This window comes from Hemicordylus capensis, chromosome 1, assembly GCF_027244095.1.
Source record: "Hemicordylus capensis ecotype Gifberg chromosome 1, rHemCap1.1.pri, whole genome shotgun sequence".
In the NCBI taxonomy this organism is placed as follows: domain Eukaryota; kingdom Metazoa; phylum Chordata; class Lepidosauria; order Squamata; family Cordylidae; genus Hemicordylus; species Hemicordylus capensis.
In genome coordinates this window covers 430,507,380-430,518,994 of record NC_069657.1, presented here as the reverse complement: position 1 = coordinate 430,518,994, position 11,615 = coordinate 430,507,380, and positions in this window count along the sequence as shown.

The following is an 11,615-nucleotide window of genomic DNA, read 5'->3' as shown; positions in this document are numbered from 1 at the left end:
TTATAGAGGAATCAGACTCCTGGAATCTCCCCACATCTCTGGACCCTGTGACAGACACACACACCCCTCACTGGAGGGATTAGTTTGGGGGTGGGGAGTCAGATCCATGCATTGCCAGAAGAGAAGTGCCACCATCCCCATCAAACCACCCCCCTTTCCGCAAGAGTGACAATGCCACTGGGCCCAGCCAATCTGCAACAAGGGAGAATAAGCGCTCAACTAGCAGCACAGCATCTCTCTCAGGGGAAAATTACTTGTGTGGGGGGTCTCCTCAAGAGGAGCAGTAGAGCCTGGGCTGAAGAGCTCTTTGGGTGTCTATTTGGTCCATGCTTGCTACCATAAGACCAGCTGTCCTCCCTTAGTCAATGTCCTTGGAACATTGATCTAAGGGAGTACAGCTGGCCTTGTGGTAGCAAGCATGGATTGTCCCCTTTGCTGAACAGGGTCTACCCTGGTTTGCATTTGAATGGGAGACTACATATGAGCACTGTAAGATATTCCTCTTAGGGAATAGAGCCACTCTGGAAAGAGCATCTGCATGCTTGCATGCAGAAGATTTCAAGTTCCCTCCCTGGCATCTTCAAGATAGGTCTGAGAAAGACTTGCCTGCAACCTTGGAGAAGCCGCTACTAGTCTGTGAGGACAATACTGAGCTCAATGGACCAATGGTCTGACTGGGTATATGGCAGCTTCCTATGTTGCTAACTGTCCTTGGACATTGGAGTTCTGGAGCACCAATGTAATGTGTTATTTGTCTCCCCTATCTCACACACAGCACAGTAAATTTTGTCTAATATTCTTAACCAAGATTTTTGTTGTTGTTGTTGGTATCCATTAGATGGTCCTTGAAATGCTCCTCCATAGTGTTTAAAATGTCCTTCGCACTATCTTGGATTTCTTCCTTGGCTAGAAATGCAATTTTCTGTCTATCATCTCGTAAGTTTGGAAATTATGCTGGGCCTGCCTCAACCAGCAACGCTAGAAATTAAGTTACTGTCTTGTCTATCACAATGCATTAACATAATGCCTCCCTATCTGTCTTGGGTTGCGAATTCGTTTCTCCCTCATTATCAATAGCTGGCAAGATGCATTGCACTGCATGCCTAATAGGTTATATAAGGATAGTGAAGAGGCTATCCATCCCATCAATTCTAATTTCTTTTTAAATCTCTCTCTGTACAGATCCACCCTTGTAGTCTTTAACTCTGTCAATCAACTAGGGAGCTTAGAATCAACAAACTCATGACTTGAAGTAGGAATGCTTTAAAATCCAGCCATTGTCCGTCCTCTAGCAATAAGGCTGGCCCAAAGGTCAGAGGCACCCCAGGCAAAGCTCACATCTGCCCAGCAACCCTCTGCCCACCCCCATCTCCTGCCTGGGCACCCTCATGGCCACAGCAGGTGGCAGGAAGGAGGATGGGCCCTGGGTGGTCACTGGTGAAACTTGCACAAGGATGTGCAAATGGATTCAACCTCAAATTGACTCACCTTCAAAATAAAGGGCCCAATTGATTCAGGGTTGAGAAGAATCACCCTCAATTTGACCCGAATCTATTCAGGTGATTCAGGGGCCATTTTGAGGCCTATTTTTTCAGGGAGAGCTGGTCTACCAATTGGGGTCAGTGGGTAGACCAGTCCACTTCTCCAGACAGGGAATCTGCTCGCCTTGGAGAACTGGTCTACCCAGTAGACCAGTCCTCGAAGGTGGACTGATGCACTAAGTCCGGAGCTGAGAGCTGGTCTACCTGTCGACCCCAATTGGTAGAGCAGTTCTCCCCAGAATAACGGCTCCATTTTGAGGCCTGTTTTCCGAGCCTTTTCCTCAGAAAAACAGGCCTCAAAATGGTGCTCAAATCACTCTAATCAAATTGAGTAATTCGAGGTTGATTTGTCAAGCCAGCTAGCCAAGCCAGCTCTTTTCGATTAATCAATTAAGGTTTTTGTAATTTGATTCGAGCTTGAATCAAATTGCAAAAATTGATTTGTGCACATCTCTAAAATTGCACAAACTCAGTTGTGTGATGGTATGGCCATTGACTGACCTGCTACACAATGGTTCATAAGGCTAGTAAAGTTACTCAAGTGCAAATGCAAAATTTGTGCCAATGATATTACACAAGAGTAAGCCCATGATTTCCAATGACTTTCATGTCATTTCCCCTGCTAACTGGGCAAAGTTTTTACTATGGTGATTCTCTTTATTTAGCAGGTAAAAGTTTTAACTTTTACCATGGTGATTCTCTTTATTTAGCAGGGGGAGAGTAACTGGCCCTATCCACCCCCAGCACAGTACTTCCAGTGACTGTTGCTGGTGTGTGTCCTATGTTTCTTTTTAGAATGTGAGCCCTTTGGGGACGGAGCCATCTTATTTGTTTTATTTCTCTTTGTAAACCACCCTGAGCCATTTTTGGAAGGGTGGTATAGAAATCGAATTAATAATAATAATAATAATAATAATAATAATAATAATAATGTAACATTATTTGCACAAATGTTGCATTTCTGCAAGTTGCACAAGTTGCATACATGCAGTGTTATGACATACTATTGCACAGTATGCCAGCCACTATTTCCAGTGACCATACCGCTGTGCAGCTGCGTTTGCTCACTTTTTGCGCTCAGTTTTTGCTCAGGAGTGCTCTTGCACAACAACTGCACAAACATTTATTGCAACATGCATGTAATGTTGTGCAGTATGTCAGGCAAGATAATGATCAGTGACATCACATCCATAAAGCAACATCGAAACAATCAGAATTATAATAGATCCTAAAATCAAATCTCCCACAATCAAGGGATCCCAGTGGCTGACCATGAAGCTTGATTTCTGCTCCCGATACAACTAGTCTGCACTCAGTGCAGTTGATGTCTTATGAGGCCAGTTTACACACTCAGTTCCCTTGTGATATCACATCTACTACTACTACAACAAATATTTATATACCACTTTTCAACAAAAGTTTCCCAAGTGGTTTACATAGAGAAATAATAAGTAAGCAAGTAAGATGGAGACTCAAAAGTGTGCAGGCAATGATCATTTGTTAGGTGCGATATGTAGGCTGCTATTGAAGTATGATACAGAAACAGAACAGATTAAAGAATGTATGATTATATGGATGCAAAACATGAACAAAACAATAGATATTCATGATTGGGAATTTCAATGGGAAAAGAACATTAAGTTTCCTTCAGGTAACAATCTTAGAGAAAACTGGTATAAAATGTTTTATCGTTGGTATACTACCCCAAATGTTCTTAACAAAATTGACTATAATTATCCAAAGGAGTGTTGGAAATGTACTCAGCAAGTGGGGTCATTTTATCATATGTGGTGGACTTGTACTAAAGCACAGTTCTTCTGGAAGCAAATTCATTTGCTTATGGAGCAAATTTTAGATGCTAAATTTTCTTTTCTTCCAGAAATTTTTCTTTTAAACATGACTAGATCTAATATTCCTACTAAATGTACTGAGTTGTCTTTGTATATGATTACAGCGGCTCGGATATTATATGCTGCTAACTGGCGTTCTTCAGTAATCCCGGCCATAGATTATTGGTTACTGAAATTATGGGATTATGCTTCAATCTCTAGAGTAACAGCCTATGTGAAACAAATTTCTGTGGAGTCATTCATGTCAATTTGGGACCCTTTTATTAAATATAATACCCAGTGAAGCTTACAATTATTTCCCAGATCTGGCTTTGAACTGTTAGTTGTGATCTTCTGTATCTGTTATGTTATTAATACTAATGTTTGTAGGTAGAAGTATTATGCCTTCTTTGGTCTTTTAAAAATGTTTTGTTTGGTCTTGAATTCAAAGAGCCCCTGGTGGCGCAGTGGTAAAACTGCCGCCCTGTAACCAGAAGGTTACAAGTTTGATCCTGACCAGGGGCTCAAGGTTGACTCAGCCTTCCATCCTTCCGAGGTTGGTAAAATGAGTACCCAGAATGTTGGGGGCAATATGCTAAATCATTGTAAACCGCTTAGAGAGCTCCGGCTATAAAGCGGTATATAAATGTAAGTGCTATTGCTATAAATTGACTTTACTTGTTATTTCAAGAAATGTATTTATGCTATGTTCTGTTCTTTCTTTTATCTAATAATAAACTTTAATTTAAAAAGTGTAGAGGCAATATAAAGGGCATGTGTAAACCATAAGGGACTGGATCCAGAGATAACTGCCTGTGTCAGTATGAACAGATACTCAATTGCCCATGGATCAAGATGTGTATAACTAGGATGGGATAATAGGCTGCCGATCTGCATGGCATCACCATTTGTGCCAGCACAACTGCTTGTGGATTTCCTGGAGACATCTATTTGGTCACTGTGGGAAGCAAGATGCTAAACTAGATGGAACTTTGGCCTGATTCAGCAGGACCCTTCTTTCTTAACAGTTAGTGCTTATGGAAACAGATCTGAATAGTCACTCTGTGTCAAGAGCTGCCCGGACTGATTCTTCGGAGGAGGATATCAAGGCTTCCTTTTGGCTTTCCCTCATTATTTTGGTGTTCTTAATGCACAGTATTCTGACTGCCCTTTCATGGGCCATTCACACAGTTGCGCAAGCACACTTTTGAGCAAAACGCAAGAATTGCAGAGATGCAGTAGTGCAATTGATGGCCCTTGGAAATCACAGCACACATACATGTCATCTATAAGAACATAAAAACAGCCCTGCTGGACCAGGCCCAAGGCAGGTTACATCTTTGCAGACAGTGGTGCCCTTATGCCTGGACTTTGGGGCCAGAGTCCAGGGTCTCCACAACCCCTGGGCTCCCCCCAATCCTTTTTAGTCTGTCCTGGGTGGTGTGGTCAGCACTGGCCCACGATACACTGAGCAACCGAGTGTGATTGTGTGATTTCTGTGGAGGAATCCAGTCTTCCTAGGTTTTCTAGCATGTTAAATTCTAGCCTTTCTTTAACATACAATGCTAATCCACCCCCAGTTCACCCTTCCCTGTCCTTTCTAGAGAATTTATATCTAAGAATATCAGTGTCCCACTGGTTCTCACTGTTCCAGTCCTGGCAGCTGTTACTGCCGCTGTCATACCCCCCCACACACTTCTTCGCCGGTCTCATTTAAAGTTGGTGGTGGGGACTTGAGGGACGCAAAGCGAGTTAGGTGGGGTTGGCTTGGAAAGGGGGTCCTCAAACTCTCCCTTCCTTCCCCAGCTACCCTGGGGGAAGCGGGGCAAAGTCTCCTCAGAAGCCCAAAGGGGCGAACGCTTCCTTCCCTCGCCCCGATTCCTCGCCATCCGGAGTAGTTTCTCACCCCCACCATGTTTCTGTTATGCCCGCTATATCTATGTCTTCATTAGCAGCCACGCACTCCAGCTGGCCCATCTTGGCTCGGAGGCTTCTGGCACCTATATGCTGAATCTCTTACCTAGTGTGTGCTATCTTTCTTATGGCCATTTGATCTTTTTGACCAGCTAGCACATCCTTCTGTCTGCTCTTTACCTGGTTCTGCTCTGTCCCCTTCCCCCTCCTCCCCTAGTGAGTTAACGCAGCTTGTCTCTGACAACTGAGCTGCATATCTTCAAGTTTCAAGGCATATCTGCTTTATTTTCCATCCAGTATGTAGCGTAGGGTGCTTCTCTTATTCATTCTTGGCATTCTGAAACAACATTCAATCTGGGCTGTTTCCCCCCCCCCCTTTTTTTTGTTTTGTTTTCAGCAGATATTATGACAAGGGTTGTCGTCGCAAGCAGCTCTATTTTGGAAGTGTCAAAACACAAAAGTGATAAATAACAATGCTCAAAGATGCGAAGCATGTTAATGATACATAATGTCTGGTAAGAATAGTAAAAAATTCTTTTGGCTCTCCAACTGCTGCTTATTCCTACAAGCTTCTGAAATATGTAACTATTAGACAGTAGGGAAAGCTCAGGTAGAAAATGAAACATTATGAAATTCAGCAGGAGAATCCGGAGCAGCCCCATCCGCGTATATTACCTGGACCAACATTCAACCATCAGAGATGGGTGGGACATATATATTTAGTCCATGAGCCAGGCCTTCACATTTTGACCAGTGGTACCATCTCAGGAGATGAATGCTCATTGTGATTTCTGGTAATGTCCACCCCTCTAGAGAGATGGCAGATAGTTACAGCATTGTTGCACTAACAGCTTTCTCTGTATTATCACCCCTTATTTATCCCTACCCCAAAACAAGTAGGGTAAAATTACAGTCATTTTTTCACAGTGGAAAGAGTTATGGTCAGGGTCAGGGTAACAAGGAACTAATTGTTGTACTCTGTCCGTGGAGTGATCTTTGGAGGACATTAGGGATGTGCACAAATCGATTTTGTGATTCTATTTGTGCCCAAATCAAATCACACCTGATTTATTTTGTGTCCAAATCTACCCCCAAGTCACCCCCATATTTAATTCGTATTTGATTCAATTCAATTTGGATTTGGATTTATTTGGACTATGTAACAAATAGCTAGGTGCACCAAATATGGGTGGTAGGTAAGTCCCCATGGGTGCCACCTGCCACCCAAATTTCAAGGCAGTGGGGCACTTGGTTGATTTTTAATTATTTTCTTTTAGTTTTTACTGGTTTTGCATATTTCAACCATAGGAAATAATGGGGATTCAAAGATGCCATATCCTAACCCTAACGTGGATCCCCAGCTTTCATTAAAAAAAAAAAAAAAAAAAAAAGCTTAGCTCTAGCCCTTGTAGAAGTGGAGTTATGGAGCAAAATGTGCAGTCATTTTTCAGGTGTTCGGATTCTTTGGTGTATAATAACTTTTCTTCATAATGAATCCCTATGAGGATTCATTGCACACCTTCATTTCTTCTGTTCATTTTGACTGTCATTGGACAGTGCCAACTGTCAACTGCCATGTGCCAACTACACACATTTTATTTTTTAGGCATATTGAAGTGTTTAGATTATTTGGTGTCTAATAAACTTCCCTTAGCCTAAAAAAAAAAAAGATAGCTGAGAATCTTGAAGAATTAATGGGAGGTATCCGAATCTTGAATTGCTCTGAGTTGAATCAAGCGCGATTCGATTTGTACCCGAATCCAATAGACCACAGGCGTGATTTGTCTCCAAATCACCCAGAACCGTTAGATTCGGGTACAAATCAATTTGTACCTGAATCTATTTGCACATCCCTAGAGGACATTCCTGCCAGTTTCCATTTCCATTCCTCTGACAACATCAATAACATTTAATAGCAGCTTTTGTGTTCTAAAAGCTTTTAAAACACCATTGCAAATTTGGCAACAGCAGGCCTGATGGTCAGGATAATAAAAGCATGATAACACACTGAAAGCTGAAAGAATTGCAATGCTATTACATATTTTCCATCTCTAAATGGGTATATCACAGTGAGTATTCGTCCCCCTAGATGGCTCAATTCTACCCTTACCGGGGTGGGGGGCGGGGCTAATTTAGCACAGAGCTGCAGTAATTTCCTCCCACCTGATATGCAGACAGTTACTCCAGTGAAGCATCTTTTCAGAGGTTTAGGGTAGAACATACTCCCCACCCCCATTCCCAGGCTTATCGTTGTAATGTGCTTTGTGGGATATTCTCTGGCTTCCCAAGAAAGATAACTAGATGAGTTTTATTTGTATTTTTCTATGCTTATGAGTGTATATGTGGCCAAAGATTTGATTGAATTTGAATCAATAAGAGCCGAGCCAGTGTGAAAGATGTAAAAGAGAGCCTCTGTGGTAGACTAGTTAGTATGTTAGTTTTACCTATTTCCAACTGAGTTATGAAGTCCAGTGGGTTGCCTTAAGCAATTTACTAAGGTCATGCACATGACAAGTATGCGGGTGGGGAGGGCAGGTGGGGTGGAAGGCAGGGTTGAACCTACCTCCCGCACAGACAATCCAGGCTTTGTCTGAGCTGTGAACTGCATGGTGTTCAGGAGGCCAGAAAAATGTATCCTGGCCTCCAGGTATCCCACAATGCACCGCACAACCAATGAAGTGTGTTGAGGGATTCCCTCTCAAGCTGGGCGCTCTAGGCACCTGCCTCTGTGTATGCTCAGGCTGCGTGCAGGTTGGGCTGCTCATGTGAATAGCCTCACTCTCTCAGCCTTGACTTCCGCACAGTGTTATTGTGAGACTAGAGTTCTATTTTCCTCAAAAAGAATTGCTCGGATTTTCAACACTCTGCAATTAAGTCTTTTGTTTCGGGAATTAGAATGTTCATGAACATCCTGTGACATCAGAGCAGCTCAATCAATGGCTGGGGTGGGAATGGCAATTTATAGATGACATTTTTTTCATCTGATCAAGTAAAAGAGAATCTTAACCATCTTATATGACCTGGCTTAATAGTCCCATTACTACAATTATGGAGCATCTTGATAACCTAAGGAGATACGTAACTTAACATGAACTCGGCAACCCTAAGTAGACCTTTCCTGTGTGTTCTATTAAAGCTGGAGCTGAGCTGGGACATGGAAAAGGTGATTTCCGCAATATATACCTCTAATTAATTTTCCTATCTCTCCATCACCCATTACATTGCAAGCTGCCTAGAATAACAGCTGCCACCCCTGCCATGTAACCGAGAAGGACTTGTGACACTATTGTATCTGGTTTCTTATCACTTACCAAGAGGATCCAAGTATCCGCTGCACAAACGTAGCCATCAAATATGAATGAGGCAGATTGAGTGGCTGTTTACACACTGAAATCTATTTTGGTTACGCTGAAAACACACACAAGGCAAGGGGACTGGTTCAACTTGGTGGCAAACAGACCCGCGGAAGAGTGTGTCTTGGTGTAATTTAAAATGGCACAAGAAACTTGTTGCTGTGTGCAGTAGATGGATGATGATTTTTCTTAATCAGGGTGAACATTGGAAGAGGCAGCCTTTAGGCCAGCAGCAGCCCAAGCCCTTTGGGTGCCTGTGCTGGGGTGCCAAATGCCACCTTCTGTACTCATGCTCCTGGCTCACCTGCTGCTCTCCTTTGCCTCGGTCCCCTCTTTGCCACTGCCCTCATACACATGTACTCCCCAGTGCGGGATGAGCCTCTCCAACCAGCCTTCCTTCTCAACAAACCATATTGAAAGAAGAAAGATGGCGAGTTGGAAAACCAAGTGTGGAGGAGACAGAGGAGAGAGAGTGGTGGTATCTTCCCAGAGACACTCTAGGCTGCCACTTTCCTCTTCACACTTCTTCCTCTTCCAGAGTGCTGCCCAAGTGCCCATCTCCTTTCAATACAGCATGCTTAAGAGGAAGCAGTATTGAACTTAGAGTGGCTTATTCAATGCTAGGGCGTGGAATGGCATGTACAGCCCAAATGGCGTGAGGAGGAGTGCAGCAAGGGCGAGAGTGGCGAGGTAGCCAATAAACAGGGTCGTGGGCAAGGGGTGGCAGGTGCTTCCCCCAATAATCGGTCACCTGAGGCAATTGCCTCACCATGTCTCATTACTGGGCCAGTCCTGATTTTGGTAGAGAATGCGGCAGTCCTTCTCATCCCCCGTGTTTCGGACTCTGTACAATAATTGTAATGTTACTGGGTCTGAGTTTTAGACAATAATAAAAATAAAAATATACTAGCTGATCTGGCGCAGAGCATCTGTATACTTAGTCCCCCCACACTAGCCGCTTTTTTGTTTGCCCACCCCACCGCATTTTTCCCTGCCACCCGTCATCTTCTCCCCCTCACCCACAGCTACCTCCTCCACCTCCTCCTCCTCCTCCTTCTTCCCTGACCTCATCTTCTTTTCTGCTGTTCACAGCCGCTTGCCTGCCCACAACCGCTCTGGCCACCCATCTGCCGGGTCCGCCCACCATTCGCAGCTGCTCTGGCCACGCACCTGCTGGTTGTGGCCACTGCGGCTGCCTGCCTGCTGGGCCCACCTGCCGTTCGCGACCGCTCCAGATGCCCGCTGTTCGCAGCCGCCCATTTGCTGGGCCCGCCTACCATTTGCAGCCACTCCAGCCAGCTACCCACCTGCCGGGGCCACTCTCCTGTCTGCCAGACGCCTGTTTTCTTCCCACCCACCCCCAGTGGGCAGCCGTTCACTAGGCCGCCACTTCTCCCCCCACACCACAGTCCCCATTGCTAACTGTCAGCTCTCTTACGAGAGCTGCCACGCATGGGATTAGCAAAGGGTACGACTAAGAGAATTAAATATATAGATTGGATTTTACTGATGTATTTTTAATTCTGTGCAACACCTTGAAAATGTGGTATACAAATGTATACTGTTTATGAAAGGTGGTATAAAAATTTAATCCTGAAGAAATACTATTACTAATACTAATAATTAAAGATATTGTCGTCGTATTCGTGCTGTCCCAGGTAGTGTGGACATGAACTACAGAAGGCCACACTACTCGGGACAGCACGAATACTGAAGCGCTTTTTCTTTTGTTATCGTAGTCCCTTGGAAAGGGCCCAATAATTAAAGTACCAAATCCAGTCAAAAACATCTGGTAGACTGTGTGTACATAGCATAATAATACAATACGCTACTTTTGAACCAAAAAAAAAATGTTTCCACAGTAGTTTTTAAAAAAGGAAGTTGCTTCCCCATCCCAGAAGGGCTCACAATCAAAAAAGCAGCACAAGGAAGACACCAACAGCAGTCACTGGGAAGAACGCTATGTTGGCATTGAACAGGGACAATTGCTTTCCTCCAGTTAAATATGAGACACACCACACTTTGATAGGTGCCTGATGGCCCAGTTGTCTGGGGGCAGGGGGTAGTATTGATATTAGCACAGGATGATTTATTATTCATCTGTGGCTAGCTCTCAGTTCTGCACATTGAGTGACTATTGTTCTGAACAGTTAAATGGGCCCCTGTTTTAAGCATTAAATATACTTGCTAAAGGCACTGACCCCCTTGCTTCACAAAAGAGTATCATCTGGGGACAGGGGGTAGTATTGATATTTTGTTAAGTAACCCCCAACAATACCCCCCCCCCTTATTTTTGCCTCAAGCCAGGAAGAGGAATCTGTGGGCTTAAGATTTATTTATTTATTTAAAACATTTATCTACCGCCCAAAACGCAAGCCTTTGGGCGGTTCACAACAAAACAACAGCCAGAGAAAAAGATTAAAACACCACAACAAATAAATTTAAAATGTTAAAACTATTAAAAACACATGTACAAGATGTCTCCTGTACATGTCTGGATGAACATTTCCAGCATCTCCACAATGCGATGCTCACCTGAGCCCTTCTTGATGATCTGGACGTGTCTTTGGATGTGACTCTGATGCATATTCACATCCAGAGACATCAATTGTTGTGTGTTACTATCAACCCTTGCTGTCAACTGGATTGGGGCCACTGTTTTTGACTTTGGGCCTTGAATATACCCAACAGTAGGTATTTGAATTTGCCCTCTCTTGCTGAAATCCAAAATGGTGCCCTGGTGAACATGGTTTTGTTCATCTTTGACCACATTTCATGATGCAGAGAACGTGATCTTTTGCCTTTCTCGAAAAGTGTCGCTTCAGCCCAGCTTTCAGCACTGCCTCTGCCTTTAACAATAGGAACTCTTAAGGAGTAATCCCTCTCGAGAATGGCAGCAATTATTTTTCTTTTAGTGGCTTCCTTTCCCACAGGATTTTATGCCAATGTATGCAGTAACCAACTGAGGCAGCGTAGTG